Source organism: Micromys minutus (genome assembly GCF_963924665.1).
Source record: "Micromys minutus genome assembly, chromosome: 24".
NCBI lineage: Eukaryota > Metazoa > Chordata > Mammalia > Rodentia > Muridae > Micromys > Micromys minutus.
The window spans coordinates 34,140,191-34,154,750 of record NC_137959.1 but is presented as its reverse complement, the minus strand read 5'-3'; positions in this window follow the sequence as shown (position 1 = coordinate 34,154,750).

Here is a 14,560-nt window from a genome sequence, read left to right as displayed (position 1 = left end):
CCCTGAGACTGCTATTTACTGAACAACCCTGTTTCTAGTTGTGTGGCTCAGCCCTTAGCACTTACCTTTAATGCCTGTGACAGGAATACAGACACACCCTTAGTGCAGATGAGACAGAATAGGACATGCCTGTCTCTCATGAGGACAGGGGAAAGGGAAGCTACTTATAGGGCAGGGCAGAGAGAGAGAAGGCATTTTTACTGGAGGTGAAGACAGAAGGAGCCAGAGAATTAGAAGGATCCCAAAGACTAAAACATAAAACAAAGTTTGTATGAGGCCAAGAAGAACAATTTAGGAGAGGCCAAGAGAAGCCAGACTGAATCCGTCGCCTTGGAGAGGAGTTTGAGCCAGATTAGCTGAGTTGAACTAGCCAACCAGAGATTATTAAGAACTAGGAAGGGTGATCTTATTCAACAGCAAGCCTCAGTGGCTGAAAACATTCTAGGCCTACCTAGATTAGATTCTACAAAAGCTAGAAGCTTTCCAGATTAGGCCTAGGTTAACAGACTAAGGCAGTAAGCCTCAGAGAGGACAATTATTCCAGAGAATAAGTTACATTTGCAAGGGGAGGGGATGTCAATATGGCTGAGCTTCTTTGGAGGGTGAGTGTTTTCGGTAGGAAAGAGCACAGAGCATACGAAAGGCTTAGCCAAGGACAGGGAGAAGGACATCATTGTTGCTTATCAGCGGAACACAGGCTGAAGCTGATAAATAGAGCTGGAGACAGGCAAGAGTCAGGACACTGTGCCAGGGAATCTGGGCTTTATCTGTACCCTGGAGTCTTGGGCTTTCTGCTGCTAGGCTTTCCCCTCCTCTCTACCCACTTGTCCTTCAGGCTTGGGACTCTCCAGCCCACCTGCCTGTGCAGAGGGGTGTAAATATCCAGTTGCTTTATCTTTTCCTTGCCCAGGATGAGCAGCTGGCTAATGCCCATTTGGACTCCTCACATAGTCCACGTCGAGTCCAATGTGCAGGCTTTGTGCCCCACACACTAAGACATTCCCCAGAAAATGCCAGGCAGGTACCCTTTGGTTTTCTTTTAGAGTCTAAAGATATAGGTCTTTGTTTCACAAGGTCACTCCACACAGATGCCTATCTCAAGTCCTTTGGTGTGAAGTCTCCTTGGGTACAATAAGGTACTCAGAGCCCAGACAAACAGGGACTGAGGATGTAGTTCGTTGGGGCATGGGGCCCTGTGTTTGATTCCCCAGCACCACTTAAAGCAGCCAGCAATAGAAACCTATGATTCCAGCACTTAGGAAACACAGGCAAGAGGATCAGGATCTCAAGACTATCCTTGTCAACAGAGAATTTGAGCCCAGCCTGGGCTACATGAGACCTTGTCTTTGGATGTGAGAGCCAGAGGCCTGGGGAAATAGCTTAGTTAGTAAAGAGCCTCCTTCACAAACATAAGGACTTCGGTTTGGATTCCCAGGACCCACCCTAAAAAATTGGGATGTGGTGGGATGTGTGTGTACCCTAGGGTACTCAGGGGTTGGGGTAGAGCCTCTCGTGGAGACAAGTGGGTCCCCAGAGCTCATTGGCCTGCCAGGGTAGCCAGCCAAGCAGTGAGCTCTGGAACTAGAGAAACTCTCTCAAAAATATGAAGTTGAAGATGGATAGAGCCTCTACATGCACGTGTACACGTAAGCACACACAGAGAACTTGTATGTGCACACAAGTACGTGTATGCATACACATAGGACTCGGGGAAGTGTTTAACTTACATATAACATTTATTATAAGGATAGTATAAAAGTTCCAACTGTCTAGATGAAGAGACACACAAGACAAAGGACATAGAAAGGGACAATGAACTTCCCAGCCCTCACCTGAACATCAGTCTCTAGACACCTCCACATCTTCAGCAACCTGGAAGCCCCCCAAACCTATTATGTAGGTATACTTAACATGGTTGATTAAATTGTCAGCCACTGGTTAAACATTCTACCATAAGCCCTTCTCCGAGGTCAAGGATAGGGCCTCTTGTGATACAGTTGGTTTTCTTGGCAGCCAGTCTGTATCCCGTGGCTACCCAGGTGTCTAAGAGTCATGAAAAATATTGCCATCATTTCAGGAACTGACAGAGGTCACAGGATCTGTGTGTCAGGCACTCCAACCAGGACCAGAGACTGAAAATATTCTCCCTGTTACTAGGAAAATGACAAGAGCTTCTGAGTGCTGTCAGGAACCAGAATAAAGAACCAAATGTACACAGCTTTTCGAATAATGGGGGAAGGAAAACAGTGCCTCATATTCAGGGCTGGTTTTGACCCAAACACTTAGTTTTTATTTTTGTGTGTCATGCATGTGTATTTGTAGGTGTGCTTGCCTGTACCTTCATGCATAGAACCCAGAGGTTAACACTGAATGTCCTCCACATTTTTTGTTTTCTTTCTCTTTTCCCCCCCTGAGATAGGGTTTTTCTACATAATCCTGACTGTCCCCAAACTCTCTATGTAGACAGGATTTTGCTTTATATCTCAGGGTGGCTTTAAATTCACTCTGTGGCCCAGAAAGCCTTCAGTTTGTAGCAGTCTTCCTGCTCCAGCCTCCCAGATGCTGGGATTACAGCCTGAAGTACCGTGCCTGGTTTATGAAAACAACACCAAGGGGCAGGAGGTATGGCTCAGTGGTGAGGAGCGTTCACTGTTCTTCCAGAAGTCCCAGGTAGGTTATACTCATGCATAACTCTAGTTCCAAGGGATCTGACACTGTCTTCTGGCTTCTGCAGATACCCTCAAGTGTGTGGCACACACACAAATTCACACACACATTTATAGAAATAAAAATAAATCTCTCAATTTTTTTTTCAGAGTTAAGTGTTAAAAACCGGAAACAAACCCTAATGTCCTCCATGAGCTGAAAGGCCAAGCACACTGTGCACTCACTGGCACAGTGGTGACCACTCAGAGATATAAGGGAATAAAACGCTAACATAGATGGCAGCTTGCTGGGTTTCAAGAGGCTCACCCTGGATGAAAAAGTCAATCTTAAAAAGCTACACTACTATTCAGTATGATTCCATTTGCCCCTCCCCTCCAACTCCCATCAGGGACTCATACAACCAGACTGGCTTTAAATATGTAGTCAAGGCCAACCTTGAGCTCCTGACCTTCCTCTACCCCCCAACTCCTGGGTTTCAAAGTGTGTGTGACTGTGCTTGGTCCATCTTAGACCATTCTGGAAAAATAACATCATTGCTCTACTAAATAAATTACTGTCTGGGCAGTGGTGGCACATGCCTTTAATCCCAACACTCAGGAGGCAGAAGACAGGTGAATCTCTGAGTTCAAGGCTGTGTAGAAGTCTTTGTATCGTCTGTTAAAGTTGTAGGAGAGTCCTAGGCATGGTGATGCACACTAGTAAGTCCAGCACTTGGGATGCCTAAGTAGGAAGATGATGAGTTTGGAGTCAGCCTTGCTGGTAAGTGTAAGTGTCACAGCCCTGGAGTGGATATCCATATATCCATAAGTGGATATCCAGCGCTACCCTGGATAGGTAGGTGTAGGTAAGAACTAGAGGAGAAGAGAGCAAGTTTAGGTAGAAAAGAGTTTTGGACCGTTTGCAGATAGTTTGTTCAGTGGCAGAAGTTGCCACCATTGAAAATCAATCCAGTACTGGCCATTGAACTGTACGGAGGCCAAACCGTTTGTAGTGACAGAGCATGGCTTTAATAAAGTCTGAGTCCGTGGAGGGGCGAGGAAAGAGATGCAAAAGGGACTGTGCTAGAGGGGGTTTCTGTAAACCCCAAGTGGGATCTGAGAGGCAAAGAAGCCCTGGAGGACATGGAGGAGCTGAGAGGTGGGGGTGGGGGGGTGGGGGGTGGGAGACAAGGTTGCAGAGCCCACAGAGGCCCATAAGGTCTTAAGGAAGCTTCTGAGGGGAGGAGGCAAGGGAACAGGGAGGGTCCCAGTAGAGGGAAAGGAGCACGTGTCTTAACTAGAGAGTTGCCTTCATGCTGAGGCCCCAGAAGATGTAACAGGCTCCAAGAGCTAGAGGGAGGACACTTACCCCATAGATGAGGAGAGACAGGTGGTTAGAACAGGTGGAAGGAAGAAACGGCTGAAGAGGCAGCCTCTAGAATTCGGGACCAAAGATGATGGGTGGCAGAAGCCAGCAGAAACTAATGATCCATACACACCTCGAGAAAGTCAACTTGGCAACTTGAGTCAGTTTGAAATGTGGAGACAGGGGCATGGCAGAAAGGTAAGGGTGGTATCCGCTACCAGAGCTACTTGAAAAGAAAGAACTTGGGAAGGGAATAGCGTTTGGAGGCCTTTGTGCGTTAGAAGCTGGGCAGGTGGTAGGCATAGAGCACAGTAACAGGTCACCCAAAGGTTGACTTCTCTGATTCACATATAAGAAGCTCAGCAGCCACCAGAGCATGCAGGCAATATGGTCTAATTTTTAAAAAATACGTATGCAACAGGTGTTATGGAAGGTCCCATTTTGTGACCCAAGATCTTGAGGGCATATCTCTCCTTTTTCTGTACCATAGAAAGAAAAGCGGAGAATTAAATCCAGAAGATGTTGGGTGGACACCCGGAGGAGGGCCTGTTGAAGCTTCTGAAAGGGCTTGGCAGTGGCACAAGTAGGGGTTTGCATGAAGTGTCAAGAGCTGTCTCATGTAAAGGGCAAGCAAGAAGAGAGGAAGATGCCTAGGAAGGATAGAATTTCGTCCTGAGTGGTGGGGTCTGTAAATGGCTGAATCAAGTCTTTTCTATTTAGGGTAATGGCCTGGCTTGTGAGTTGGAGTAATAGCTAGGTCCAGATAAGTAACCTGAGGGGTAGACAGCTGGACCTTAGAGGGTGAGACCCTATGTCCCAGCCAGACAGAAAGTTGAATAAGGTAGATGTGTTAGCTTGGCTAATTTGCAGGAACAGACTACAAAAGAGAAGATTATGTATTGTATAAGCTTGGATTTAAGACGAGGTAAAGAGAGTAAATCAGAGGCTAAAGCCTACCCAAATACATGTGGCTGTCCCAGAACCCCTGGGGTAGGGTCGGTTAAGTAAATTGGGTAGAAAGTTAAGTGTTGGTAAGGAGATGATGGGGAGGAGAGTACCAGGGTTGAGTTCCACAGGGTGAAGAGGAACCACTGCCAAGTCAATATGTTGAAAATCCTAAACTAAATGGTAGGTTCCATTGGGTTTTTAACTTCGAGTATGAAAGTGTTAAAGGGGTGAAGACATGGGGTGTAGAAGATATTTTTTTCTTAAATGGTCAAAGATGAGAGGCTTAAGTCCTCTGAGGCTTTGGATGAAGAGTAGGTATTGAGTCTGGGTGACACATTTGGTGGGGTTTTGCAATTGAGCAATGGGAGCTGGTGATTGTGGTTATAGAGGAATTTGGGGTGTCCCATTTCTAGAATCTCTCTGTGAAGCTGGCATGGGAAAAGATGTGTCAGATTGTGTGGTTTGGAGGGCAAAGAGGAGATCAGCTGGTGGGCCTGGGGTCAAGCAGATGGGGAGAGGGAAGGAAATAGAAGTCCCACTTCAGCTAGGAGGTTCCTTCCCAGCAAGGGGATGGAACGGGTTGGTACCACTAGGAAGGAGTGGATAAGAGGGAATGCCCTTGTCTTAGTTAGAGTGTCTATTGTTGTGCAGAGACTCGACAGTCACAGCAACCTTTATAAAGCAAAACATTTAAGTGGAGCTGGCTTACAGTTTAGAGGTTCCGTCCATTATCATCATGGCAGGAAGCAGTGTGCAGGCAGAAGGAGCTGAGAATTCTACATCTTGATCTGCAGATGGTAGGAAGAGACAGCCACTGAGTCTGGGTGGGCTTGAGTTTCTGAGACCACAGAGCATGCCCCTTAATGACGCCCTTCCTCCAGAAAAGCCACACCTCCTAATATTGCCACTCCCTATGGGCCAAACACTCACACATATGAATCCAGGGGAGCCATTCCTATTCAATCCCTCTAAAGATACAGCTAAGTGGTGGGGTTTGAAAAGACTGGTAAGGCTGACCTCCTACTCCAACAATAGAGGAACGAGGAGAGATGGATCCTTAAAACTCTATCAGGACCAAAGCAGCGCCAGCATGGCAGACATGGCTATGGCAGGTCTTACCCTTCCCCCTTTCTTGTTAAAAATCATTACATTACATTTTTCAAGCCAGCCATCAAGGTCCCTTCCCTTATTTGGCCACTTCCTCCTCCTGGGGCTGACTACCGCGGTCCAGCTATAAAATTTTTAAAGTCCAGCAGTCAGAAGGATCCTTTGACTGACCTAGTTAACATGACCAATTAGGATTAAATACTCCACCCCATCACAGGGTTTACCCCTTGATCTTTATAAACTGTCATCTCCCAAAGGGCCACTTTTGTCTCCCCTCTATCCAGAGGTAATCCTTTGTCCCTCTAGAGCAAATACCCCGCCTTTACCCCTTTCCTGGTATCCTCATTCTATATCTCCTGTCTTTGACTCTTATCCCCTGCCCTTTATCCCTCTGGGGCAAATAAATCTCCCTTGGGCTGAGAACTTGGTCTTGATGGGTCTTGTGCTGATACTGGTCCTTTTAGCTTTCTCTCGTGGAGGTGTTACAGCTCTGAAGAAAAGGTATCCTGGCAGTCAGGAGCCAAGGTATGCTACAAAGTTACCCTACCCTGCACAACAAAGCTCACACAGGAGATTTATTGGGAGAGAAACAGGAAGGTGGTTGCTTCTGCTCAGAGAAGAAGCCAAGAACTGAGCAGAAGGCGGGCTTCATTTGGAGATTTTTGAGAGGGCAATGTTTTCCAAGGTGGCCTGGGAATAGATTTTATGTGGCTTGGCCTTGGGGCAGATTCAGAGATTGATGGGATTCCATGCTCAGGGGTAGGTAGGTTTTCACGCTCAGGAATTGATGGGTGTTTGCTTGTTTTTGTTTTGGCCTTGGTCTCTGGCTTAGGGTCAAGTCAGAGTCAGTGTGTTCTTTTCCTTGGCCCTGGTCTCTGTCTGGGTCAAGTGAGGGGCAGAATTTTGTTTCCTTGGCCCATTTACACTACACATATAAACATCTTGTCTCAAAAGAAAACAAACAATATCTAAACTGAGCAAACCAGATGCATTTATAATTCTTTCAATTAGTTTAATTGTTGAAAAAAATGCACAATATGATTAAAAATGAGTTTGATAAACTTCGAACAACCCAACCATGCTAGACCCGCCACTAGGTAGGTCTCTGTTGTAGTTAGGGGTACACCGCTGTGATAAAACATCTTGACAAAAAAAAAAAGCAAGGTGGAGAGGAAAGGGCTTATTCAGCTTACACTTTCACATCACTGTTCATCATCAGAGAAAGTCAGGACAGAAACCCAAGCACAGCAGGATCCTGGAGGCAGAAGCTGATGCAGAGGCCATGGAGGGATGCTGCTTACTGGCATTCTCAGAACCCAGGACCACAAGCCCAGAAATGGCACCACCACAATAAGCTGGCTCTCCCCCCACTGATTACTAATTGAGAAAATGCCTTACAGCTGGATCTCATGGCGGCATTTCCTCAACTGAGGCTCCTTCCTCTTTGATGACTCTAGCTTTCGTCAAGTTGACACAAAAGCAGCCAGTACACTCTCTGATTATTTTTTTTTTTAAATTGTGTGTGTGTGTGTGTGTGTGTGTGTGTCTGTGTCCACATGCAGGTGCCCATGGAGGTCAAAAGAGAGCATTGGATCCTTCAGTTACAGGTGGTTATAAGCTGTCTGCCATGGGTGTTGGGAACTGAACTCAGGACCTCTGGAAGAGCAGCAAGTGCTCTTAACCGCTGAGCCATCTCTCCAGCCCCAAGACATTTTTGACCAGTGTTCAGCAGGGCATTTGCACAGGGGCCTGTGAACTCATCCTGTGTAGCCTGGGGAGCAAGATTTGGGCAGCATCGTGAGTCCTTCTTGGCTGACAGGTGGAGTAGCCTAGTGTGTGAATTGCTATAGGGATTTTGTCTCTCCTCTAGCAACATCACCTAAGGGGTAGAGAGGAAGACTAAGAGCAAGGTGCTAGTGACACGGTAAGGAACTCGCTGCCACTAGGGGGAGTGAGGACATTGGAAAAGAAGCACATCCTGTCTTTCATTCTGGTTTACAGCTTTGACTCTTCCCCGGTGGTGATAATAACCTCTTCACAGCAACAGTTGAGGTTGCAAAGAAATAAACATCCAGTAGGTTAGGAAGTGATGGGAAAAGGAAGATGGGATTTAGGATAGCCTGAGCTACATAGCTAGTTCCTGTCTCAAAGAACACTACCGCCAGCTGACCCCATAAATTCCAGTAGTTGGGGAGAGTAGTGGCGTTTGTCATCAGTTTGTGAACACACGGCTCATCTAGAAAGACTGGCCATTTTCTCCCAGGCAGGCTTATGGATAAGCGTTCTCTACCCCGAGCTAACAAAAAAAACTATGAATGGAACACAGGGGCCAACAATATGGCTCAGTGGTTGAAGGAGATTGCTACCAAACCTGACAAATAAATTCCAGGTTCAAAGACAATCCCTGTCTTAAGGTAACAAGATGGAGAGCAACAGAGGAAGATACATAGCCTCAACATGCACCAGACCACAGAGAGGAAAAACAGCCTTTTATTTCCACTGTAAAGGTTTTACGCCTATAGCAACAGAAATCACAAGTAGCCTCCAGGTGCCACCTTCCCTTTGCTGTGTGAAGCTGGGCCTGGCTAAGAAGCAAGGGAACAGAGGTGTGGACACGCTGGTTCTTTCCTTGGATTTTATTCTCCCTCTGTCTGCTTTCACTTGTTGCTTAGGAACAGCTTTCGTTCATTCGTTTGTGCTTCGTTGTTGTTGTTGTTGGGGATTTTTCTGTTTGTTTTTTTTAATTATTTATTTATTTTATGTATGTGAGCACATTGTCGCTGTCTTCAAACACACCAGAAGAGGGAATCAGATCCCATTACAGATGGTTGTGAGCCACCATGTGGTTGCTGGGAATTGAACTCAGGACCCCTGGAAGAGCAGTCAGTGCTCTTAACTGCTGAGCCATCTCTCCAGCCCCTTTCTGTTTTTTTGGGTTTTTGTTTGTTTGTTTGTTTGCTTTGAGGTAAGAACTGGTCTGAGCTATTAGTGCCCTTTGAACCCCCACTGTGTCACTGGTTTAAAGGCCCCAGGGTCAGGCCGATGGTGCTTCGTTAATTTAGAGAAAACTGTTGATGGGTAGAGCCCAGGGCTATCTGTATACCGCCTGTGTGCTTAACAAATGCAGATCAGAAACAGAAGCAAATGTAAGAAGACAAGTAGGTGTCCAGAGTAATAAGCCCATTTCTTTCTTTTTTTTTAATTGAAGAACTTTATTTTAAAAAAACAAAGATAAATGTACAAATTTTAAGCATTCTTGCATAAAAGTATACGAATACATTTTTGTCATTGCTTGGCTTTTTTTTATAAGGTTTGATAGTGTGCATTAAGATCTTACTAGTTACAATGAGCATAAAGTACATGTAAAACAGGATGTAACCTGGAATTAGTCAAAGTTTTCTTGGTATGTAAGGAGTAAACATAATGGTTTTTTCTTTTCTTTTCTTTTTTTCTTGAACTTTACACAGTCTGTGAGTTGTTACTGGGGTGTTCAGAGCTTTCTGGGGTTAGTATCCAATTATCAGTGACTGCATATTATGTCTGTTCTTTTGTGACTGGGTTGTCTCACTCAGGATGATATTCTTTAGATGCATCCATTTTCTTAGGAATTTCATAAGGTCATTTTTTCTGATAGCTGAGTAGTACTCCATTGTGTAAATGTACCAAAATTTTTGTATCCATTCATCTACTGAAGGACATCTGAGTTCAAGAGCCCATTTCTTTCTTATCAGGAAAATATCTCAACTAAAGTTCTTTCAGCTTCTCAGAGGAGCAAGACAATCATCATCTTGAAGAAATTTGACCTCACCCCATTCCCAACTCTCATACTAAACACCTAGGACAATGGTGTTTGTGTTGTGATCTGGGGTAACATTTGTGTGGTAGTCAACAGCTTTTAAAGTTTTGTACAAAAAGCTTTAAAAAAATGTTTTGGTACCTGAGCTCAGATTCCGACCTGGCAGCCTTCTCCCCATGCTGGGATTACATGATAGATAAATTACCATCCCTGGTTTAAAGGCCAGATAGAATTTGAGACCCTGGAAACAGGTAACAACATATGATTTTCAGATCCAGGGATGAGTGTTTTGCCTGTATGTATGTCCCGGCACCACATGCTTGGCACCTCTGGAGGACAGAGAGGGTGTTGGGTCTTTTGGAACTAGAGTTGCGGGGATTGGAACCGGGGTATGTTCCTGGCTGTGAACATTTATGTCGTTCATGCCGAAGTTTAACAGCAGGTGGCAGCAGAGCGCCCACAAATCTGAGCCCTTCCTCTGAAAGGAAAAGGTCAAAGCCATCCAGACCTGTACCTGCTTCTCTGGTTATAAAATGTAAGGTCTTTATTCCAGTCGCTTTCCTCTTCACAGGGGAACATACTCAGAACAGGGAAGGCTCTGTTCTGGCTCAGTTGGAGGGTCCAGTCCTCATGGTGGGGAGTCATAGTTCTAGAAGCTTTAGGCCGCTGGTCTCACTGTCAGCTTGCTTTTCTCCTCTCCCCCTCCATCCCAAGACCACACAGATCAGGGCTTTTGTTGGTTCTTCGTTGTATTTAGTAAAGCAGAGTGTGAGACGGTCTTTATTTGTTTAATCTGTTTAGTGGCTATAATGGGCCCCTCAGCAGAGAAAAGCAGGTTATTGTCTAAACTAAATCACTTAACATTTTAAGCTAAATTTTACATTTATAAAAGTTTTGATGGGGAAGAGATGTGAGCACAGCATGTGAGTTGGGAGACAGCCTTCGGGAGTTGGTTTTTGCCTTCTGCTGTGAGGGTCTTGGGGATTGACCCCTTAAGTCAGTGATACAATTTAGTTAATTACCGGAGAAACATAGTTTAAATATGGTTGTTTAGTAAGAAAACTGAGTCTGGCCAAATCGTATCTCGAGCTTAGTTACCGAGTGATTGGTTGGTCCAGGGATGTCCACCAACACCAAGCTCAGAGATGACTTCGGCAGGAAGCATTGGGAGCCTCCCGAGAGGACAGGAAGAAGAAAACAAAGTTAATGGTTCTGGCACATGTCCCGCCGTCTTAGCACTTGGGAGGCAGAGGCATGGGAATCGTTCAGAGCCAGACAGGGCTACTGTGATGAGGCCTGGGTCAAAAATATAAACAAACAAGGAAAGCAAAGGAGAGTAAAATGTGAGTTCTTTCCATGTAATTTCACTATTGGCGCTCACACCAGCCCTGTCAGGGACACAGCTCGTTTGACATTTGGTAAGAATAAGGCTCAGGGAAACGGTACCTAGAGCCACAGAACACCAAGGAGGAGAGTGGGACCAGCGAGGTGGGATAGCAGCTTACCTGGAGTCAGTCTTCCGGACCCACACCGTGGAAGAAGAGAACCAAATTCTCCAAGTTACCCTCTGACCTCCACACCCATGCCTTCATCCCCACGCTTAGGACAAATGTCATACAAATCTCTCAAAACCAAGATTAGAACAGTTTTTGCTGTCGTTTGGACTCATTTCTCTCTGTCACCTCATGTGGCTTTCACGGCAGGACCGAGTGGCCATTTCTGCACAGACTCAGCAGAAAGCACTCTTGTGACAGTGGCTCAAGAGAGCCAGGTGTGGTGGCCCAGTGTGGAGGCAGAACAGGCAGATCTCCGGGATCAGCCAGGGCTATACAGAGAAACCTGTTTCAAATCAACCAAAGCCATGGGAGCTGAGCCCAGGTGTACGGATTCATGCCTCTAATTCCAGCACTTGGGGGCAGAGGCAGGAAGATCAGTTTAGGGTCATCCTCAGCTGCTCTATATCTAGTTCAAAGTTAGCCTGGGCTACATAAGAACCTGTCTCAGAGAAAGGAAGGAAGGAAGAATTATAGCAAAAATTAGGATATTCTGAGTTAGGAAAGAGGAGATTTAGACACAAGCTGAAAAAACCCTAACTTTTAATGACTAGCAACGACATAGTCTATCCTATATTTCTACAATGAAAAACAGTAGTAATGGATCCAAGTCATGAGGATACTGATCTCTGAGTAAAGGGTAGCAGTTGGCAGCAGGGGAAATAACGCACTACAGGAGCTGCGTTGCCCCGGAGTGTGTGTCTAGGGAAGGAGCAGAACCAGCCTAGGCCACGCACAGAAGCTGCTATATATTCAGAAGGCAGAAGACACAGACACAGAACGAAAGCTCCATTTCCCTGACTAATAAGATGAGAAGGATTTTCTCGTCCCATGGGGATCTACAGGAAAAAGAAAAACCGATAAAAAGAAATGTAAATATTACATGGGTGGAGCAGGCTATGTTTAAGAATAAATATGTATGTGCATATCCATACATGTCAGAAATAACAATTAGTGTGGAAAAGGTCATGAAGTTGAAGGAGAAAGTGAAAGGCAGTAATGTTCCCTGACCCCTGACCCCTTCCTTTATTTTTACCCTTCATGGCCTACCCTTAAAAAAGTATGCCACCCACAGTGACCTTGTGTCTTTGTCCTTTTAGGGAAGCAGAGGAGACCAGAGGTCAGGACAGTGTGAAGGAGTCACCAGGGGAAAAGAGCAAATGTAGGTGCTAATTCTGAACCGAGGCCAAGTGTGGTTGGCCAGGGAGTGGCACCTTGGAATAGCTGGGTAAGTCCTGAGGTGCTGCAGAAAGCTGGCACAGAGTCAAGTGTGCTGCTGCTTGTGATGGTAGCACCTGGGAGGTGAGGTAACAAGACCAGTGTGAGTCCAAAGTCACCCAAGGTTACACAGCAAGCCCTTGTTTCCAAAGGAATTAAAGAGGCTGGCACGGATTTCTGCACCTTCACAATTTCATAAAGGATTCGCTTTTACATTAACTCTGTCAGCCTCAATATATATATAAGTGTATGTGGCTTTTTCTTTCCATATTGTCAAGAAGGTACAGGGGCTGGACAGACGGACCCGCTGTTAGGAACCCTGCCTCACGATTGTGTGGGTTGGAGTTCGGATCCCACCTAACAAATCAGGCGTCACCTGTCACCGTGCTCTGAGGGAGACAAGAGAATCACAGGGATCATTAGTTTCCAGCTCAACTGAAAAGGCTCAAGCCCCAGGTTCAAGGAGAGAGCCCCACCTCAGAAGAATTGATGGAGAATGGAGAGGTAGAGAGCATCCTCTTCTGGCTTCCACATGCTTATACCCACCTGTGCACACCCACACATATGTAAGTAAAAGATCATTACTGTGTGCTTTGGGGAAGGCAAGCACAATGAGGGTTATACCTTGACAGACATGTGACATCTGAGACAGTTCCTGAGTGACAGTAAGTATGCAGAGTGGGGTACACTGGACCAACAGATGACTTCCTGTTCCAAGCAAGATTGAACAGGATGGCAGGAGACCGGGGCTACTCGGAAGGGCACGTGGTTTAAAATGTGTTAGTTTTCTTTTTTTTTTTTTTTTATTTTAAAGAAATATTTTATTTAGTCAATTTTGAGAGTAACATAGAACAGAGAGCTCAGGTCATACCTCACATAGATTTTTTTTTAATAGTAACACACTACTTTGCTTTGCATTCATTTGTTGAGATAATAAAGAAAAATGCAAATATTTGTCTCATCTATATAAATTCTAGTTACTTTTGGGTAAATTTTCTATTATTGTCTTTAGTTTTTCATTTCTTTTCCTTTTTTATTAGATAGTTTATGTATTTATATTTTAAATGTTATCCCCTTTCCTGGTTTCCCCCTCTACCACTCCCGTCCCCCTGTTTCTATGAGGATGCTCCCCATCCCACCCACATGCTTGTCTCTAGGACAAATCAGTTGATATATATGACTTCAAGAAAGATGATTTAGCTTGATTTATGTTTTTAAAGTGTTCAGTCCCATAGTTTCTACCGTTTCCCAATGATGCCATTAAATTACAATCCCTTTGATGACTTAATCCACAGATGACTCCGGAGCCCCATAATTCAGATGATTCAGTCTTCTTACAAAAGTCTGCCCCCTGAACCCGGCTGGACCAGGGACCAAGCTTCCACCACACGGACCTTTAGGAGTCACTTCAAATCTGAAGTCTAAGACTGATGACTCATTTCTGGATAAATCCAACCAAGGTTGACTTTGGATGACTGAATCTTTAGAACAGCAAACCCTGTTCCATAGCCCGTCTCAGGAGGTGCTGGCCCAGATGCTCTGAGCATAGATACCAGCTGGTCATGCCTGGGCCAGCTCTGACTAAAAGTGTTCTTTGTGACTGCTTTGTGTCACCTGTCAACATTGAGTCTTGAAAACAAGTCCAGTGGTGACTGGGTGCCTCAGTGGGTATAGGCATTTTTCATGAAAACTGACAACCTGAGTTGGCTGTCTGGGTTCCCTGGTGAATAAGAGAATCTCTTTGGACCTCTGCATACTCAATATGGTACATGTCCCTCCCCTAATATTAAATGTAAATATTTTTGTATTTTTTGGAAAAGAAATCCAATAATTTACCTGAGGAAAGATGCCTATCTTACCAGTAACCAGGTGTCCTGGCTGGCTTATGTCAACCTGACACAAGCTAGAGTCATCTGAAAGAAGGGAA